Genomic DNA, 20,458 nt, shown 5'->3' with positions numbered 1-20,458 from the left:
GAAATACTACTCGACATGGCCTCAAAGGCTAATTTTCTCTCCCCTTTCAGTAATTTTGCAAAGAGCTGACAGTGGAAGAATAGGTTGATACTAACTGCTGAGTTCTTGATGCTCCCTCTTCTAACAAGGATCTTTCAACTAAGAAGCTCCTGTTGTTATGTAATCACTTGGATGTTTCCTGTTCCTCTTTTTTTTTTTTAATAAATATGCCACTCCTATGAAAGATCGTATAATTATATCAACTTGACAGAGAGAAACATTTGACAAAATCCAGCACCCATATATGACAAAAACTCTTAGTAAGTTAAGAATTGAAGGGAATTATCTCAATTTGATAAAGAGCGTATCCAAAAAAAAAAAAAAATTCAATAGGATCATACTTAATTGTGAAAGACTGAATGCTTCCTCCCTAAAATCAGGGACAAGACAAGGATATCTGCTCTCACCACTCTTACTTAACATGGTAATGGAGGTTCTGCCCACTGCAATAAGACACAAAGAGGAAATAAAAGGCATATAGATCAGAAAGGAAGAAGTAAAACTGCCCCTATTTATGTGGGTGACATAATTATCTATGTAGAAAGACCCAAGGTATTTGCAAAAGCAAAATAAAACAAAAAAACTTCCTAGAACTAGTGAGTTAGGTAAAGTTACAACATACAGTATCAACATATGAAAATTAATGACATTTCTATATACTAACAGTGAAAATGAGGGAACCAAGATTAAAAGCACAATATCATTTACAGCAGGGGTCCCCAACCCCTGGGCCATGGACCACTACTGCTCCATGGACTTTTAGGAACCAGGCTGCTCAGCAGGAGTTGAGCACCAGGAGAGCGAGCAAAGCTTCATCTGTATTTACAGCCACTCCCCATGGCTTGCATTACTGCCTGAGCTCCACCTCCTGTCAGATCAACGGTGGCATTAGAATCTCAAAGGAGCACGAACCCTACTATGAGCTGTGCATGCAAGGGATCTAGGTTGAGTGCTCCTTATGAGAATCTAATGCCTGATGATCTGAGGTGGAGCTGAGGCAGTGATGCTAGTGCTGGGGAGCAGCTGCAAATACAGATTATCAGCAGAGAGGTTTGACTGCATGGAGACCATAATAAATCAACTGCTTGCAGGCTCATATCAAAGCCTGATCAGTGAGTGGCAAGTGAAAACAAGCTCAGGGCTCCCACTGATTCTGCATTATGGTGAATTGTATAATTATTTCATTATATATTACAATTTAATAATAATATAAATAAAGTACACAATAAATGTAATGTGCTTGAATCATCCCAAAACCATCCACTCCCCACCCTGGTCTGTGGAAAGATTGTCTTCCACGAAACCAGTCCCTGGTGCCAAAAAGGTTGGGGACCACTGATTTACAGTTTCTCCAAAGAAAATGAAACACTTAGGTATATGCTTAACAAAACATGTATAAGATTTGTATGCTGAAAAATTACTAAATGCTGGTGAAAGAAATCAAAGAAGACTTAAATGGAGAGACATACTTTGGTCATGAACTGGAAGACTCAACACTATAAAGTTGTCAATTTTCCTTAAATTGATCTATAGATTTAATGCAATTCCTATAAAAATCCTGGCAAGCATTTTTGTAGAAATAGACAAGCTTATTCTAAAATTGATATGGAGATACACAGGCCTTAGACTAAAGGCCTAAACTAAAATAATCCTGATAAAGAAGAATAACGTGAAAGGAATCACTCTACCCAAAATTAAGATTTACTATACAGCTACATTAATCAAGATACTCTGGTATTGTTGGAGCAGTAGACACATAGATCACTAGAACAGAAATGGAAAACTCAGAAATTGATGCACAGAAATACGCTTAACTGATTTTTGACAAATATGCAAAATGGAGGATGGTAGCCCTTAAAAAAAATTAAACTGAAGCAATTGGATATCTGTAGGCAAAAATTTAACCTTGATCTAAATCTCACAGCTTATTACCAAAAAACTCACAATGGATCATTGACTTAAATGTAAAAAATAAAACTGTAAAACTTCTAGAAAAAAATTATAGAAAAATGTGTAAAATATGGAAACACAAAAGACCCCAAATAACCAAGACAATCTTGAGAAAGAAGAGTAAAGCTGAGGTATCATACTCCCTGATTTTGAATTATACTACAAAGCTACAATAATCAAAATAGTATGGTACTGACACCAAAACAGACACATAGATCAGTGGAACAGAATAGAGAGCCCAGAAATCAACCCACTCTTATATGGGCAATTAATCTATGACAAACAAAACAATATACAATGTACAATGGGGAGAGGGCAACCTCTTCAATAAATGGTTTTGTGAAAACAGTACAGCTACATGCAAATGAATCAAATTAGACTACTCTCTCATACCATGCACAAAAATAAATTCAAAATGGATTAAAGACTTAAATGTAAGACCTGAAACCATAAAACTTTTAGAGGAAAACATAGGTAGTAAACTCTGACATTTATCTTAGTGATTTTTTTTGGATATGTCTCCTCAGGCAAGGGCAACAAAAGCAAAAATAAATAAATGGGACCACATCAAGCTTAAAAGCTTTTGCACAGTGAAGGAAACTATCAGCAAAATGAAAAAGCCACCTACTGAATAAGAGGAGATATTTGCAAATGATAGATCCAGTAAGGGATTTTTTAAAAAGCTCATACAATTCAACATCATAAAAACCAAACAACCCAATTGAAAATGGACAGAATACCTGAATAGACATTTTTTCCAAAGAAGACATACAAATGGCTAACAGGCACATGCTCAAAAGATGCTCAACATCACTAATCCTCAGGGAAATGCAAATCAAAACCACAATGAGACATTACCTCGCACCTGTCAGAATGGCTATTATCAAAAAGATAACAAATAACAAGTGATGGTGAGAATGTGGAGAAAAGGGAACCCTCATACACTGTTGATGGAAATGTAAATTGGTAAAGCCACTATGGAAAACAGTATGGAGATTCCTGAAAAAATTAAAATTAGAATTACCATTTGACCCAGAAATTCCACTCCTGAGTATTTATCAGAAGAAAACAAAAACACTAATTAGAAAAGTTACATGCCCCCCAGTGTGCATTACAGCATTATTTACAATAGCCAAGATATGGAAGCAACCTAAGTGTCCATCAATAGATGAATGGATAAAGAAGATGTGGTAAATATTTACAGTGGAATATTAGCCATAAAAAAGAATGAAATCTTGCCATTTGTGACAACATGGATGGACCTAGAGGGTATTATGCTAAGTGAAAGAAGTTAAACACATACTGTATGATTTCACTTATATGTGGAATCTAGAAAGCAAAACAAATGAACAGACATAACAAAACAGAAACAGAGTCATAGAGAACAAACAGGTGGTTGCCAGAGGGGAAAGGGATGGGAGAAGGAAAGAAATAGGTGAGGGATATTGAGTTACAAACTTCCATTTGCAAAATAAATGAGTCATGGTTATGAACATAACTATGTACATCTTTGTATGGTGACATCGTAACTAGGGTTATCATGGTTGATCACTTTGAAATGTAAAAAGTAAAAAAGAAAAGGAGACTTAAACCAATGGAAAATAATACTATGTTTTTAATATGGAGGCTTAAGATCATTAAAATGTTGGTTTTTCATAAATTAGTTAATAAATGCAATAGGATTTCAATAAAATAATACCAGAGTTTGGTTCGCTTGTATGTATGTAACTGTGCTGAGTATGTGTGTGTGTTGGGGAGAGGTGTAAGTTAAACAAGCTGCTTCTAAAATTTATATGAAAAATTTAAACAGGCAAAACACCTAAATATATTCTGAAGAAGAATAATGGCAGGTAGCTATCTCTATTAGATGATAAAACATTTTAAAAAATCTATGATAATTAATGTTGACACATTAAATAAATATATAAATACCATAGAATAAAAATTCTACATTATTTCCATATTTCACATTGTTTCAGAGGACTTTCATTTGCCCCAGGGAAGGGTAAGCCCAAAAGAATCCAGAAAAAAAAGGTCAATTGAATTTCAAAAAGATTTTTTTAAACTCATAGCTAAAACATTTGTCTTAAAAGCTGAAATAGTTTTTAACTTTAGCAAACTTTTCTAGAGAGTAAAGCTACATTTAGTTTACAAAGAATTATTTTGAATATCAAAAGTCTAAGCACTAAAAGTACTTTGTATGTGAAATGTATAATGTAAACTACTACAGAGTTAGGAAGAATTTAGGTTTTTCTGCCAAAATAAAATAAAGGTATCCAGCTTTGTGGAGACGATAACACTGGAGTTAGTTGGATATTGGGGAAGGCCCACTCTTAGATCTACCAGCAGATACCAGGTTTACCCTGCTGTAAGGAAGGACGGGTGACAACTGATAAAGCAGAAGGGATATGTCCCTCACTTCCCAGCCTCAGAAAACATGTGAATCCTGGTGGAGCAGAAACAGTTGAGTGATACATCCAAGTGGATGTCTTGGTGACACCCCACTGTGTCTTACTTACTCCATTATAGGGTCAAGGGTGCAACTGAATGTCCAATTGCCCTCAAGCAGTGGTTGAGAAAGGGCCAGTGGATATAGAGTAGTCACAAGGAAGATGAAGGGCAGGAATCACATTGTTTAAAGAGCATGATAAGACCAGAGTCATCACAATAGATAACAAGGATGACCACGGGAGTCATGTATTTACATAGAAATCCAACATGGACAGGTGGAAGTGACTATGGATCAGGTTCCTCTTCCTCCATGCTAAGAAAACTAGAAGGCTTTGTTACCAACCCAGGGTTCTTGGACTCCTTAATCAATAGAAATTGATAAGAGTTCAAACTAGAAATTCAGGCAAGGCTTTATTGGTACTTGTGTTGTGGCACAAGGGAGTGAAAGCAAGTAGCAGGTTCCCTTGCTCACTCCTGAGTGGGGGTGAGCTGGTCCCTTAAATGGGGTGAGGGTAAGGGTGGACCCTTGGGTCAAGCCAGAGGGGTGGCTTAGGTGGTCTGCACACCCCCTTGGTGGTGCTTTGTGTAGGGATCATGTGCAGGACCCTGCTTTTGCTTGACACCTCAGAAGTGGAAGTTGGGTTTTGGGAAGTTGGGTTTTCATTTTGTATCTTTTTTTTTTTAATGAATTTATTTTTATTTATATTATTTATTTTTGGCTGCCTTGGGTCTTCGTTGCTGTGCACGGACTTTCTCTAGTTGCGGCGAGCGGGGGCAACTCTTCATTGTGGTGCACTGGCTTCTCATTTTGGTGGCTTTTCTTGTTGCAGAGCACGGGCTCTAGGTGCGTGGGCTTCAGTAGTTGTGGCTCGCAGGCTCAGTAGTTGTGGCTTGTGGGCTCTAGAGCTCAGGCTCAGTAGTTGTGGCGCACGGGCTTAGTTGCTCCGCGGCACGTGGGATCTTCCCGGACCAGGGCTCGAACCCATGTCCCCTGCATTGGTGGGTGGATTATTAACCACTGCACCACCAGGGAAGTCCCAGTTGTTTTGTATCTTATTGTTCGTAATTGCATGACTGCCATGTGTGCAGTTACTTTTAGGCCCTTATAGTTTCTTTGTATTCTGTTGCTGGAGGAGAGTTTTGTCCAGGTGCAAGCACTGCAACAAAGGGTCCCAGGTCCCAGGTCCAGCCTGTCTCACCTGCACCAGAACTTGATTCACCCAGAGGATAATGGGAAAGAAAGGGCAGGAGCAGGACCTTGAATTTCATTGTTTACTCATAAAATGACTTAATTACTAAATTGCCCCAGTTTACATGAAAAAGACTAGATGACTTTTTTCTGTCAGGCAGATTGGGAGCTCAGAATTACAAAGTAGACTGAACTGCAGAACTGTTTTAAAGTTAGATTTTTAGGTGCTTGCATGCATAGCCTATAAAATGCACAATCATTTTACAGATTTTAATATTTTTATATTTCAAAAATATTTTATAATGAGAATACTGTGTACTCATGTGAATCTTATATATCTTTTAATAAATAGATCATATAATAATTTTTATTTGCTCAGTAATTATCGATTTTGATCATTATAGTTTGATTCAACACCTATATTGTGTCACAAATTAAGTCTAAAGTTCACGCTGATTCTTTTTTATATTTTTAAGGTAAGGAGCAGTAAATCGCCTTTTATTATTCCATTTCTAACTCAGTTGCTTTAATTTTATGGAAGTTTTCATGTCAAAATCCTTTACTATCGACTCCTTTCAAGTTTTCAGGACTAATGAAATTACCTAATTTATCAGAAAGGTGTTATGCTGACTCTTCATATTTCCGTTTAATTCTCTTTCTTTGCCTTTGTGACTTAGCTTATAAAGGGCAGGAGAGGACCCAATCTGAAGGACCTTTTCTAAACTCTCTTTGGCTCCTCCTGACCCTCCCCTTGTACTTCTGGCTTCTCTTGCTCTCCTACCACAGGAAGCTCCAATTTGGATCTGCTTCTAACTTTTCTTTCTTTTCAGCCAATTTCACAGCATTCTTTCAACAATTTGCTCCCTGAGCTGTTAGTCTTCTCTTCCTCTGAGCCTGCTGTGCATCCTGTCCATGAGAGAGACCCTTCTTTCAACCCCACAAGGACTTCTTTATGTGGCTCATCTCTAGCCAGGAGAAGAGAAGTATCAGACCAAGTCATGTGTGCTGCATGCCCATCATATGCAGTTAGGAGTTCTCTCCACTTAACTTCCTCACTTCCCACCCCATGGTTCCCTTTCCTTTGAAGTCCCACATATTTGAAAATATTCTCTCTAGAAGGATTTTAGCTCACTGAAAACCCATTTCCTAAAAGATATCTATATTTTTGCTTTACTTATCTTATTAAAGCACAAGGCACTTAGATTTCTACACAATATCCTCCCTAGTGACCACTTGTTCAAGCATCCAATTTATGTTAAAAGGGGATTCAGTGCAGTGGCGATTTTAACGTGGTTTATACCACATTAAAAAGTGGACTGGTCACTTTAAATTTAAGCTTGAGATAAACACTAGATCACATTCTGACCTTGTAATTATCTACTGGAATACGGCCAATGGGTGTCTTTGAGTGACTTTTGCTTTTATTTATGTTAACAAAAGGTTGAGGAAGTGAAAATCAATTGTTAGAGGCTAGACCCCAGCTCCACTTTTGCCCTGGCTGTGATGTATGAGACTTCACTAATCATTTGAAATCTTGGTTCTGTAACTTTACCTATATAGGCTTCCTCCTGGAAGGCATGCACACCTATTTGGGTAGGGATTTCATCTTAGAAAAGGGATTTCCTACCCACCACTCTCCACAGAGCCTCCTGGACTTCTTCGTTTCTTAGACTACACACAACAGGGTTTAGTAAAGGTGTGATGACAGTGTAGGTCACTGAGATCATCCTTGGTGTTTTCTGACTTGGACTTGGGGAAGGGAGTGGAGGCACAGCCGTAGTGGACCATGACCACAGTGAGGTAGGAGGCACAGATGGCAAAGGTCTTCTTCCGGCCCTCGGTGGAGGCGATCTTGAGAATGGTGGAAATAATGAGGACGTAGGAGATGAAGAAGGTTGCAGGGCCTGTAATGACCAAGATGCTGATAATTAAGGTCAGGATATCATTGATGATTGTGGTAGCACAGGCCAGGTCCAACACAGGTTGAACATCGCAGAAAAAATGCTCAATCAGTGCCTTGCAAAAGGGCAGTCTGAAAATGGCCACAGCCTGAACCAGCGAGAGTGAGAACCCCATGGCACAGACTGAGGATGCCAGCCTGGCACAGACCCTCCAGCTCATGATGATCGAGTAATAAAGTGGGTGGCAGATGGCCGCATAGCAAGCGTACCCCCTTACTGCCAATAGGAGGCAGTTGGTGATGGCAAAGCCAAGGAAGAAAAAAAGCTGAGTCCCACAGCCCTCCAGGGAAGTGGATTGGCTCAGACCTACAAGGCTGGAAAGCATGCGAGGGATGATGACCAGGGAGTAGAAAGTCTCTGATAGGAGATGACACTTAGAAAGAAGTACATGAGGGTGTGGAGGTGATGCTCAATACAGATTACAGTCACAATGATGACATTGCCAGCCAGAGTTAGAATATACAGGGTGAGAAACGCCACAAAGAGTGTGAGCTGATGTTCTTGGAAGTTGGAGAAACCTTGGAAAATAAACTCTCTTACCTCTGTGTGGTTGGCTGTGCTCACTGAAGCTCAGGTCTGAAAGACAAAGTCAGCACCATCTCTTTGGACCAGAGACTGCCCTGCCCTCTGGTGAGCACACTGTCCAGAGCAAAGATTCAACACCACAAAGACCCAGTTCAAAACTTCATGAATCAACTGCCTTTCCAGGGGCACGGCAGACTAGGTCCTAGAACTGGAATTAAAGATACAGAGAATTCGGGCTTCCCTGGTGACACAGTTGTTAAGAATCTGCCTGCCAGTGCAGGGGACACGGGTTCAAGCCCTGGTCCAGGAAGATCCCACATGCCGCGGAGCAACTAAGCCTGTGCACCACAACTACTGAGCCTGCGCTCTAGAGCCCACGTGCCACAACTACTGAAGCCCATGTGCCTAGAGCCCATGCTCAACAAGAGAAGCCACGGCAATGAGAAGCCTGTGCACCACAACGAAGATTAGCCCCCACTCACCGCAACTAGAGAAAGCTCGCACGTAGCAACGAAGACCCAACGCAGCCAAAAATAAATAAATAAATTTATTAAAAAAAAAAAAAAAGATACAGCGAATTCGAGCAACACTATTTAAATGTTTGAGGTAAAGCATTCTTGTCAAGTGCTCCTGGGTCATGTAAAAAATGACAACCTATGTATGGCCCATGAAATTGGTCTCAAAATTTTCTTAAAACTGGATTTTCTTAAAATGTAGACCACAGTCTCAGGCCACAGTGTAATTAAGTTAGAAATTGTCACAGAAAGGAACTTGAAAAATTACAAATAGTTGATAATCTAACCAATGGTTCAAAGAGGAACTAATAATGGAAGTTAGAAAATATTTAGAATTAAAGAATAATAAAAGAATCATGTACCAAAACATGTACAATGCATTTGGAACATAGTTAGAGGGAAGTTTGTAGTTTAAAATGCTTGTTTGTTACAATTTTTTTTTAAAGGCTGAAAATTAATGAGTAGAGCATCCATCCTAAGAAGTTATAAAACTAAGATAAAAAAAGACAGTAGAAGGAAAAAATAATAATGACACAATGTTAATGATATATAAAAGAAAGATAAAACAGACAAGGTCCACAAGGGTAAAAGTTTATAAACTTTAGGTAAACTGCTAGTGAAACTGACCAAGAAAAAAAAAAGGAGGACATAAACTCTAGTATGAATTAATAAAGGGGCACAATAACAGAAGTTTCAGACACAAAAAGATGAAAAGCAACATTATGAACAACTTAATATCAATACATTTTTAAACTTCAATGAAATGGATGCATTTCTAGAAAAATAATTGCTTACCAATATTGAATGAAGAAGAAAATTCTTGAAAACTATCGGAAATAAAGACAGTAATGAAAAATCTACAAATAAACCTCCAGGCCAAGAACAATTTACCAATATGTGCTATAAAACATTCAAGGATAAATTAATTTCAGTCTTACACAAGCTATGTTTGGTAATAGAAAAAGAGGGTATAGGGGAGCAAAAGAGACCAAAATGTGTCTCTTTAGCATGAGAATTAATTTAGGCTGATTATTTTTTTTTATAAATTTATTTATTTATTTTTGGGTGCGTTGGGTCTTTGTTGCTGCGTGCGGGCTTTCTCTAGTTGCTGCAAGTGGGGGCTACTCTTCATTGCAGTGCATGGGTTTCTCATTGCAGTGGTTTCTCTTGTTACAGAACATGGACTCTAGGTGTGTGGGCTTCAGTAGTTGTGGCACGTGGGCTCAACAGTTGTGGTTCATAGGCTCTAGAGTGCAGGCTCACTAGTTGTGGCACACGGGCTTAGTTGCTCCGTGGTATGTGGGATCTTCCTGGACCAGGGCTCGAACCCGTGTCCCCTGCATTGGCAGGCAGATTATTAACCACTGTGCCACTAGGGAAGCCCTAGGCTGATTATTTTTAAGGTCCAAAGACTCAGGAAGAATCTTTGACCTTTCCTCTAACTGACTAAAAGAATGTAGATGGATGACTTGTTCCAGGAAGGGAGCTAGCACGATAGATAACTATGGTATGAACCAGGTATTGTAGACAGGGAGGAACCTAGCAAAGTCTGCTTTTTAAAATTTCTGGGTCCCATTGTTTCTGCCTGGCCCAGCAAGCATTTGTTTACCAAACATTTGCTTTTCCATCTCCTTGTGAATTGCCTTTCTCTCCTTTGAAGTCCCAAACCACTACTCCCAACATTCTCTTTTTTCTTTGGCTGCAGATGGTATTTAAGATGAGGGTTTTAGCCATTTTGGTGAATTACTCAGTTTTCCTGAATCTCTCCCATGTATACATGTTATTAAACTTTTGTTTGGTTTTCTCTCGCTAATATGTCTCAGGTCAATTTAATTCTTAGACCAGCCAGAAAGACCTTGAAGAGTAGAGGAAACTTTCTTCCTTCCTGACTAGGGAATACTCCTCACCTCATTTTTTGCAGCTGGAATTATCTTGACACCAAATTTATCAGGCCAATCTCATGCACAGAAATAGATGCAAAATTCTTAAGCAAAATGTCACCAGACCAAATCCAACAATGTATAAGATGGGTATGTGACCAAGTTGGTTTTATTTTAGGATGCAAAATTTGTTTAACATTAAAGCAGTCCAGTTATGTATTTCCTCACGTGAATTGTTTAAAGGAAAACAGACATGATTATTTCAATAGCTGCCAAAAAGCATTTTTAAAATTCAGTGTCTACTTATAAGAGCCCTTAGTAAACAAACAATAAAAGATTTTCTTTAAGCTGATAAAACATGTGTAGAGCAATTCTTCAGCCAACATATACCTAGAGGTGAGATACTGAAGGATTCTCTTTAAGATTAAGAACAAGATAAGGATGAACTGCTTTATCCACTTCTCTTCAACATTGAATATTGAATATTCTAGAATATTCTAATTTCTTACCCAGTAAGGCAAGAATAAAGGAATTAAAAATACAAGGATTGAGAAGGAAGAAATTCTTTATAGATGATGCGGTTGTGAACATAGAAAATCTAAGAGAAGCTACTGATAAATTATTAGAATTATAAAGAGAGTTTAACAAGCTTTCTGGTATAAAATTTATATATTAAAATTCATCACATTTCTGTACTTAAACAAATTGATAGCAAATTAAATTTAAAAGGGCTATCATTTATAATAGCTTAAAAATAGAAAATACCTAGGAATGAAGACCTTTATTAAGAAAATTATAAAACCTTAATAATGAACACTGAAGAGGACTGAAATGAATGGTGAAATACACAATGCTTATGAATTGGAAGACCTAATATTATGAAGATTCCAATTAATCAAAAATCCATGAATTCATACTCTATGAATTCTGTGCAATTCAATCAGAATTCCAAATGGATTGTTTTTGGTTGGTTGTTTGTTAGATTGACAACTGATTCTAAAATTTATATGGAAGTACAAAGATCCAAGAGAAGCCAAAACACTCTAAAAGGAGAAGAAGAAGAAGAGAGGGTTGCCTTTCAAATACCATTACTTATTATAAGGCTATAGGAATTAAGAAGGTGTGGTATTGTCACAGGGATAAGTGGTCACACCAATGGGGAAAAAATGGAGTTCTGGTATATGGAAACTCTTTGCACCAGAGTTGGCATTGCAGATTGGTGGAAAGCACAGAGTCATCAATTAATGGTCCTAGGATAGTTGGTTTATCCATATGGGAAAAAATGAAATTAGATTAACTTACACCATTTAAAAAAAAAATCAGTTTCAAGTGTATTAAAAGGAAATGAACAAAATGTCCTATGAAATGTCTAGAAGATAATATATGAGAATATTTTAAAAATTTGAGATAGTAGAAGATACAAAACATAAAAGAAAATAATGATAAATTTTATTCCATGAAAATTAACTTCTATTTTTCAAAATAAGTCACACGAAAAGAAAAAGGTAGAAACCAGAAAAACATTTACAATAAAATAACAGATAAAATACTAATATCTGGAACATCTAAAAATCAAAAAGATCAGCTTAATATAATGATAGTTTGAAAAGAAAACAGGAATTTTATATGAGAGGAAATACAACTGGCATGTGAACAGATTTTTAACATCATGAATAGCCAGGGAAAAATAAGACCACAGATCACAAGCTAAGACCACAGACCACTTCACACTTATCAGATTGCAAAAAATCAAAACTATCACAGATATAGAGTAATGGAAGCTCCAGTTCCCTGTTGAAGGGAATGTAAATTGATAAAATTATTTTTGGAAAACAGGTAGAAATTACCTGTCAGAGCTGAAAATGAACATATCCTATGCAATTCTACCATTAGATATTTAACCCAGAAAAACTAAAGAATCACAGGCAAGAAGATTAAAGCAAGTTTGTTTATTATAGAAAAATAAAACTGAAACAAACCATGTTTTTCAGAAGAAGAAAGGATATTTAAATTGAAGTAAATTCTTACAATGAAGTATTATAGGACATTGAATGAATTAATTATAAAGCTGGGGTGGGCAAACTACAGCCCATAGGCCAGCTGCGCTTGTAAATAAGGACTTATTAAAACACAGTCACACCCATTTTTTATGTATTATGTGTGACTGATTTTGCACTAAAATAGTAGCGTTAAATAGAGGCAACAAAGACTGTATGGCCTGCAGAGACTAAAATATTTACTAACTGATCTTTTACAGAAAACGTTTGTTGACTTCTGTTAAAGATCATTAAAGGTACTAATTACATTTTTCATGAACCAACACGGATAAATCTCAAAATCATAATGTTGAATAATAGAAGCAAATCAAAGATTGTATACATATGTTTGTGTGTGTATTCCATTTATTTAATGTTCAAAAGAAGGCAAGATTAAATAATATATAGCTTAGAAATAAAAAATATGTACTGTAAGGCAGTATATTCTTTAAAAACATGGGAAATTAAAAACATGGAAATTCTGTAACATAAAATTCATGATAGTGACTATTTGGCATATATTTGAAGTACTTGAAAGTATCTGAAGTATTTGAAAGGAGCATATGTGAGGCTTCTAGCTTTATGGTGATGTTCTGTTTCTTAGTTTTGGCAGAGGGTACCTAGGTATTTGTTTTGTTATTTTTCTTTAAAATGTGCATTTGTTTTAATGAACATTTAAATGCACACCATATTTTACAATAAAAATTTTAGTGTTATACATCAAGAAAAGTGTTCATGATATTGTTAAATGGAAGAAATGTTACAAAATAGGAAAGGTCATATGATCCCAATGTTGTAATGAAAAGCAAAGATATATACCCACATAAATGTGGATATGTATGTACAGGAAAAAGACTAAGAATATAGAAATGAATATATGTGTCATTTGTAAACAGAGACTAATACTAATAAAATATTTTAAAAAAAAATATATTCAGCTTTTAAATGATGCATATGAAACATGTTTAATTCAATGGAAAATAATAGGTTAAAAAGCAGGATATGGTATGGTATATGCAGAATTATCTCAACTAATTGAAAGTATGAATACAGAGGAAGCTAAATGGAAATCATCGAAATGTTAGTAGTGCATGATTCTGCATGGTATAACTCTGGGTGAATTTCTACTATCTCCTGAATTTTTCAGAATGTCTGTGATGAATATGTACTACTTAGGCAGTGGGGTGGAGGATAAGTTTAATTTTTTTAAGCCTCCCTTGAGGTCATTCTTATCACCTACTTTCTATCTAAGTATCCCTCCAGTCTTGGTTCTATGGGCATTTTTCATTCTCATATGATGGCACGTCACATTCAGTTGAAATTATGTATTATCTAACTTTTCAACTACATTGTAAGCTTTTGGATGACAGAGATCATACTTAGTCATTTCCACGTACCCAGAACCTAGCCCAGTATTCGCCATTTCTTTAGCCCAGTATTTGCCATGTCTTAAGCTTTTGATAACTACGCAAACCAATGAATGAAGTAATACTCTCGAGGTACTTCTAGTCTAGAGGAGGAGACCCATACCTCTGCCAGATATATACAGCAGTGCTGCCTTGGGCACATGGAAACCAGGACAACGTATTGAAGTCAGACTCTTGACTTAACCCCATTAAGTTGCGGAAACTGAGAGACTACCAGAGGAAAAAGATATGAAAGAACAATATAGGAAAACATGAAAAACTATTACCATTAAGAAGGGACATAGATAATGCATCTGGAGTTAGTTTTCCAATCCTTAATCTGACTTTTGGTGAACAGCTCTTTTCTCCAAAAAGATGGTAGAAAATTATGCAAAATTTTGGCATTTTACAGTTTCCTTTATTCGTCAAAGTAATAATACATCTACTACCCCAAAATAACTATGTGGTAGAAATGTGAGGATGCTTAATCCAAAAAGGACGAAGGTGTTGCCTAATATCACATATTTAGTTCATGGCAGAGAGAATTTGGGAACCCAGCTCTCTTTACCTTGTACTCTGAGTCCTCTGCTTTTGAAAGATCTCAATACTGGAGGGAAGATGTTCTTTCTGTCTCAGCTGAGATACTGATACATGTAACACTGATACACAGAATTTGATGAGCCTTCTCTAGGAAGACATTTAAAAAAAGAGGAAATCACTTTATCTTGTTCTGGGTTGTTTTGATGTCTCTGTGAAGAGACAGGGGCATGGGTTTGATACGTATTGCCTAATTTCCTTTTAGTTCTTAACATAGTTACTACTGTCTGGTGGAAGGGCAAGACTCAGAAAAACACAGTATTTCCTTTATTTGTTTTCTTCTGCTGCAAGGCTAGCATCTATCTGTCTAGAAACTCCAGCTTCAGCCCCATTCACATCCACATCCCACATTCCACAAACACACACATACATACACACACATAGAGATTATGTCAAGCATAGTTCTCTGGAAGTAGTGATCTGGATGCCCCCATGTAACATTGCTGGATGAGAGCAGGGCAAAGAACCTGACCCAGGATTGAGCATAATAAGTAAGGGGAGTCAAAGCAACATATAGACCTCAAAATCTGATGGAACAATAAAGTTGGCCCTTACACTCTGAATGTCTGAGTTAGTTTTTGCATTTACATTTACTAATGCACATTTGATTAAAATATACTATATGCTGGCCTATTAAGACACTGCATAACTTACAATTTAGAATTACCCTACAAGGAAATAAAATACATACTCCCATTTTGTAGATGGATAATTTGAAGCTGGGAAGGATAAACTACTTGTCAGACTCACATATCTAGTAATTGACAAGACCAGCTGTGAAACACAGTATGTGTGACTCCAAATTCTACATGCTTTCGTTGAGTCAAAACTCTACTGAATGAATATTCAGGAATGAGGTTCCGGTTAGAGGAGAAGAAGACAACAACTGTATGAAAAATGCCTGACGCTCAACCTTATTCACTCAAAAGATAACAGAGATATCACTGGTAGATGAAAACTCTGGGATTGTAAAGGTTTTTTAATTTACTATCTCTCCTCCATGATTTTAAACAGATTCTTCCATTAATTAAAATGAAACTTCTGAGGATATTCTTGTTCACTTTATAGGCACCTGGTCTCAAAAAGTCATCATGCAAAACACAGGAAAAGTATGAAACTCTAATGTTCAAGAAAATCATCAGAAAACCAGGATGAGAAAAGGAAGAAACTTAGAAAATTTTAAAACAGTTCTTCTCTCCTTTTTTTTCTACCATTAACCACTTCTTGCAAAGTTGGCAAAGGAGATAAGAGAAGTTCTTTTAATTTCTGTGCATCTGAACTTAAAAAAAAAAAAAAAACAAAACAGAGATAAGTCTCTTTCCAAGAGGCCTATAAGGGAGAAATTGAAAACCCCAAGGCTTAGAAGTCCAGCATTTCCTGAGTGTCAGAAGGAAGCTCAGGGTGTGGGGACCAACTTAAGGTCCAGAGCATTGCATCCTCTGGCCTGAGAGGATCTTCCTGCAGAGTTGAAGCCTCTTGAAATCCCAAATCCAGGAACTCTGCTTATTCCCGAAAGAGGACCAGATCCATCTGATCTAGGACTCTAGGGACTTCCCCCTTGAGAATCATTCCAGGGCACAAGGGACAGCAGAAAAATAGTTTGAGGCTCTATCCCAGGGGCCTGATTAGGAACTTGGGCAATTAGTAGAACAAAATTCTGCCTTTGGTTACTGACTCACAAGAGCAGCTTGCATTGTAGAAACTGAAATATGTTTTGTTAAAAAACCATTGAACCCAGGAGGAACATGCAAAATAAAATACATGTCAATAATTCTGTGCCTGAGGATTATTCCTTCTTTTAATGAAGCGGCAAATATTAATGAACATCTACTTGTGTTCCATGTAGTATGCTGAATATTGGAGGTACAAGCATGATAAAAACAGTCATGGTGTTTGCTCTCATAGAGCTTATCAGGAAGGGAGGCGTATAGAGCTGTAGCTAATCCATTTGGTATCTTTGTGCAAATTAGAAAACAAAAAGCCTCTTTTGGGTAGATGCATCCCATGTGCACACCATTTGATGAGTAGACAGTATATTTTTGCAATTTGTAAAAGAGCATCTTTTCAATTGATGGATGGAGCTCCATACCAGGATATATGACTTGTCAAGTGGACTGTGGGCTTAATTTTATCCTTCACTCTCCCTCTTGATTAGGTATCCCTGTTCAGTGCTTAACCTGCACACTAGGCAGGTTTCAAACAAATAGTATCAGAAATAAATACATTATTATAAACAAAAGTAAATGCTATAAGGAAAACTGCATGGTCTTATGAGAGCATATAATAAAGGAGGGCAAGTTTTGCTAGTCTGGGGAGTCTTGCAGTATTTTTCAGAGGATTGATGTTTGAGCTGGAATCTTTAAGATGAGTATGGGTCAACTAGGTGAAGTTAGGGAAGAGAATTTAAGGCAGAAAGAAAAACATGAGTGAAGGACTTGATACATTCATGATAATAACTCATTCCAAGAACTGAAAGAAAGATAAATTGCGCACAGAGAATCTGAGGGAGAGATGAAGTTAGAAGGTAATGGGGAGGAGATTGTGCAGGGTTTCGTACCACTTCAAGCTTATTGTGAGGCTGACGTGGAGCCAGGCAATGCTTTGAAGGAGGTGAATAGCACCATCAGATGTGCATTTCCAAATGTCTGGTTGAAATGTGGAAAATAAATTAGAGAAGAGTAAGTTTGGAAGCGGAAGGGTCAATTAGGAGGCTGCTGAGGTTTTCTAGTGGAAACATAGGAGCTAGAACTTGGGAGGCAGACACGGAGATGCTTTAGCTTGCTGAGACACACAAGACCAATTCACGATAGGCATCCTAGGTCCCATGGTCCAGTGACCTGCCTTTACCAGGACTCAGAAGTGATTCGGGAGTCATTTCTCAGAAGAATGCTAATCTAGAGAAACAAAGTATGGCTTTTTATAGAAGTCTGAGGAATCTGAACTGTGATCTGCCTGTTGGAGTCTGACAGAATCTTGACTTAGTTCACCATCATGGAGAATCATCACAGCCTCTCACCTAGTTCTCTAACTGGAACCCTTGAATGAGGGGGTAGACATGTCCCCTTGAGGACAGACTCTGTGGTACTTCCACAAATAAATATTGTATACACATATATCTCAATCTCTATAAAAAATTGACTCTCTTTGAGTACATTGTATCCTTGGGGTCATAAGGCTTTAGTGGTAGAGTTGCTTGCACTATATCTTGGACCAACTTTGGAGCCTTCTCTTGTTCTACGCCCGCTCAAAATTGACAGCATCATGGCTTACTCAGAAAATGGATTGAAGTAGCAGACGTGCAATATGTTGCCAAGCATGTCTATTTAATAATATATTTGGAAGTGGGGAAATAAACCAGATTGTGTTTGGGAATCAATGGCCCTACTGTGAAATGAATTCAGGCCTGAATTCCATTTTTTACTTGACTTTCCATACTAAACTGTGTTTGCTATCGAGGGGATAACGTCAGTTCAGAGATAGTGGCCAGTATGCTCCCCAAAATATATCCCTTACATTCAGTCATCCTGGCAAATAGATGCAGGTTCCTTTAGGGAAGGCTACAGAGTGATGAAAACTTATTTTATAAATACATTCAAAGAATTAAAGGAAACTATGTTCAAAGAATTAAAAGAAAAATATGGTAGTGAGTCCACAAGTAGTAAATCTCAAAAGAGAAGTAGAAGCCATAAAAAAGAAGCAACTGCAAATTTGAGAGATGAAGACTATAATAACTGAAATGATGATATAAACAGCAGATTTGAGATGGCAGAAGCAGGATCAGTGAACTTGAAAATCAATCAGTAGAAATTACCCAATCTGAAGAACAGAAAAACAGAAGAATGAAGAAAGATGAAGAAACTCAGAGACCTGTTAAAAAAAAAAAAAAAAGTAAACTTTTCAACACAAGTGTAGTAGGATTCTCAGAAAAAGAGGAATAAAAGGGCAGAACAAAGTTGAATGTATAATGACTAAAAACTCAAATTTTATGAAAAACGTTAACTTAATAGACTCAGTAAGCTCAAGAAATCTTAAGGTAAATGCAAAGAGAATTATATGTAGACACTTCAAACTGCTGAAAGCCAAATACAAAGATAAAATCTTGAAAACAACCAGAGAAAATTGACTCATCATATACATTTTTAACAAAAAATTCTATCTAGCAATAATATCCTTCAAAAATGAAGGTAAAATAAAGGTGAACTCAGGTAAACAAAGATTGACATTATTTGTTGCTAGCAGACTTACTATACAAGAAATACAAGAGGAAGTTCTTCAAGCTGAAAGGAAATGACAATTGACAGTAACTCATATCCACAGGGAAGAACAAAGAAAACCGGAAATGCTACCTATGTAACATATGTAGGTAATTATAAAGGACTGTATGTATGTGTGTGTCTGTTTATATATCTGCATTTCTATTTTCTTCTTTTAGTTTCTTTTTAAAAAACATAACATTGTTTAAAACAGTTATATAATTATAATACTGTATTTTTGGAATTATAAAAAATAGACATAATTCATATGACAATAATAGCACAAAGGAGAGAGAGGAGGAAATGGAGTCATACTGAAGTTAAATTGCTATATGTCTTTGAAATCAAATCAGTATTAACCTGAACTAGATTGTGATAATTTAAGTATGCATAGAACAGTCGCTAAAACATTTAACTATAACATCAACAGAGGAATTAATATGGTACAATAAAAATATTTTAACAGAAAAGGCAGTAAAAGGAAACAAGAATGAAAAAGACATGAAACATAGAAAACAAATAGCAAAATGGAAGACATTAATTCAGTCATATCATTAATTACATTAAAAGTGAATGCATTAAATCCTCTGATTAAAGGGGAAAATTGTCATATTGTATTTAAAAAAGCAAGATCCAACTATGTGCTGTCTATAGGAGGTACACTTTAGAATCAAAGACACAAATACTTGAAAGTAAAAGCTTGTGAATGGACCTATCATGCAAACGGTAGCCATAAGAGAGCTAAAGTGGCTATGTTAATTTCAAACAACATAGACTTTCAGATAAGGGGTATTGTAAGAGACAGAGAAGTATATTTAATTATGATAAAAGGTCAATATGTTAGGAAGATATGAAATTATAAATGTATACCTGACAAAAGAGCCCCAAAATCCATGAAGCAAAAATGACAGAATGAAAAGGAGAGATAGGTAATTCAACAATTATAGTTGGAGAACTCAATAATTCAATTTCAGTACTTTATAGAACAACTAGACAGAGGATCTGTAAAGATATAGAATACTTGAACAACAGTCATTAACCAGCTTGATCTAACTGACATTTATGTAAAACTCCCTACAAAAAGATCAGAATACATCTTCTTTTCAAGAGTATATAGAACATTCTCCAGACTAGACTGTATATCAGGCCACAAAAGACCTCAAAGTTTTTTTAAAAATTGAAATCTTTGGCTGATATGAACATAAAACAATTACTTTCTTTTAGTTATTGTTTATATTGTATTTTTTTTTTTACTCTTTTGTTTTCAATCATTTTGTATCCTGATAATTAAGGTATGCCTCTTGTTAACAAAACTTTGTTTTCCTATCCATCTGACAATCTATGTCTACTAATTGGATTATTATTTTACATTTAATGAAATTTACATTTTAAATTTAATGAAATTACTGATATATTTGGGTTTAAATATACCATGTTAGGATTCACATTCTTTTTTCCCAGTTTTTTTGTGTGAGTACCTTTCCTCTCATCTTTTTGTTTTATTTTGGAGTAATCAAGCATTTTTATTAATTCTTGCCTTTTTCATTTGTTACCTTTACATCATTTTAATGGTTATTTTAGAATTACATTTCAAGGACAATGCAAAGACTATATGAAGCCTTAATTTAATTTATTACCATTTTCATGTTATTGTTG

General features: G+C 36.3%; 1 pseudogene; it reads right to left on the bottom strand.

Moving 5' to 3' along the window:
• Positions 1-7,236: 7,236 nt before the first annotated feature.
• Positions 7,237-13,969, bottom strand: LOC102997850 (olfactory receptor 10J1-like; annotated as a pseudogene).
• Between the last annotated feature and the right edge of the window lie 6,489 nt (positions 13,970-20,458).

Source organism: Balaenoptera acutorostrata, chromosome 1 (assembly GCF_949987535.1).
Source record: "Balaenoptera acutorostrata chromosome 1, mBalAcu1.1, whole genome shotgun sequence".
Classification (NCBI taxonomy): domain Eukaryota; kingdom Metazoa; phylum Chordata; class Mammalia; order Artiodactyla; family Balaenopteridae; genus Balaenoptera; species Balaenoptera acutorostrata.
This window is presented reverse-complemented; position numbering and strand designations above follow the sequence as displayed.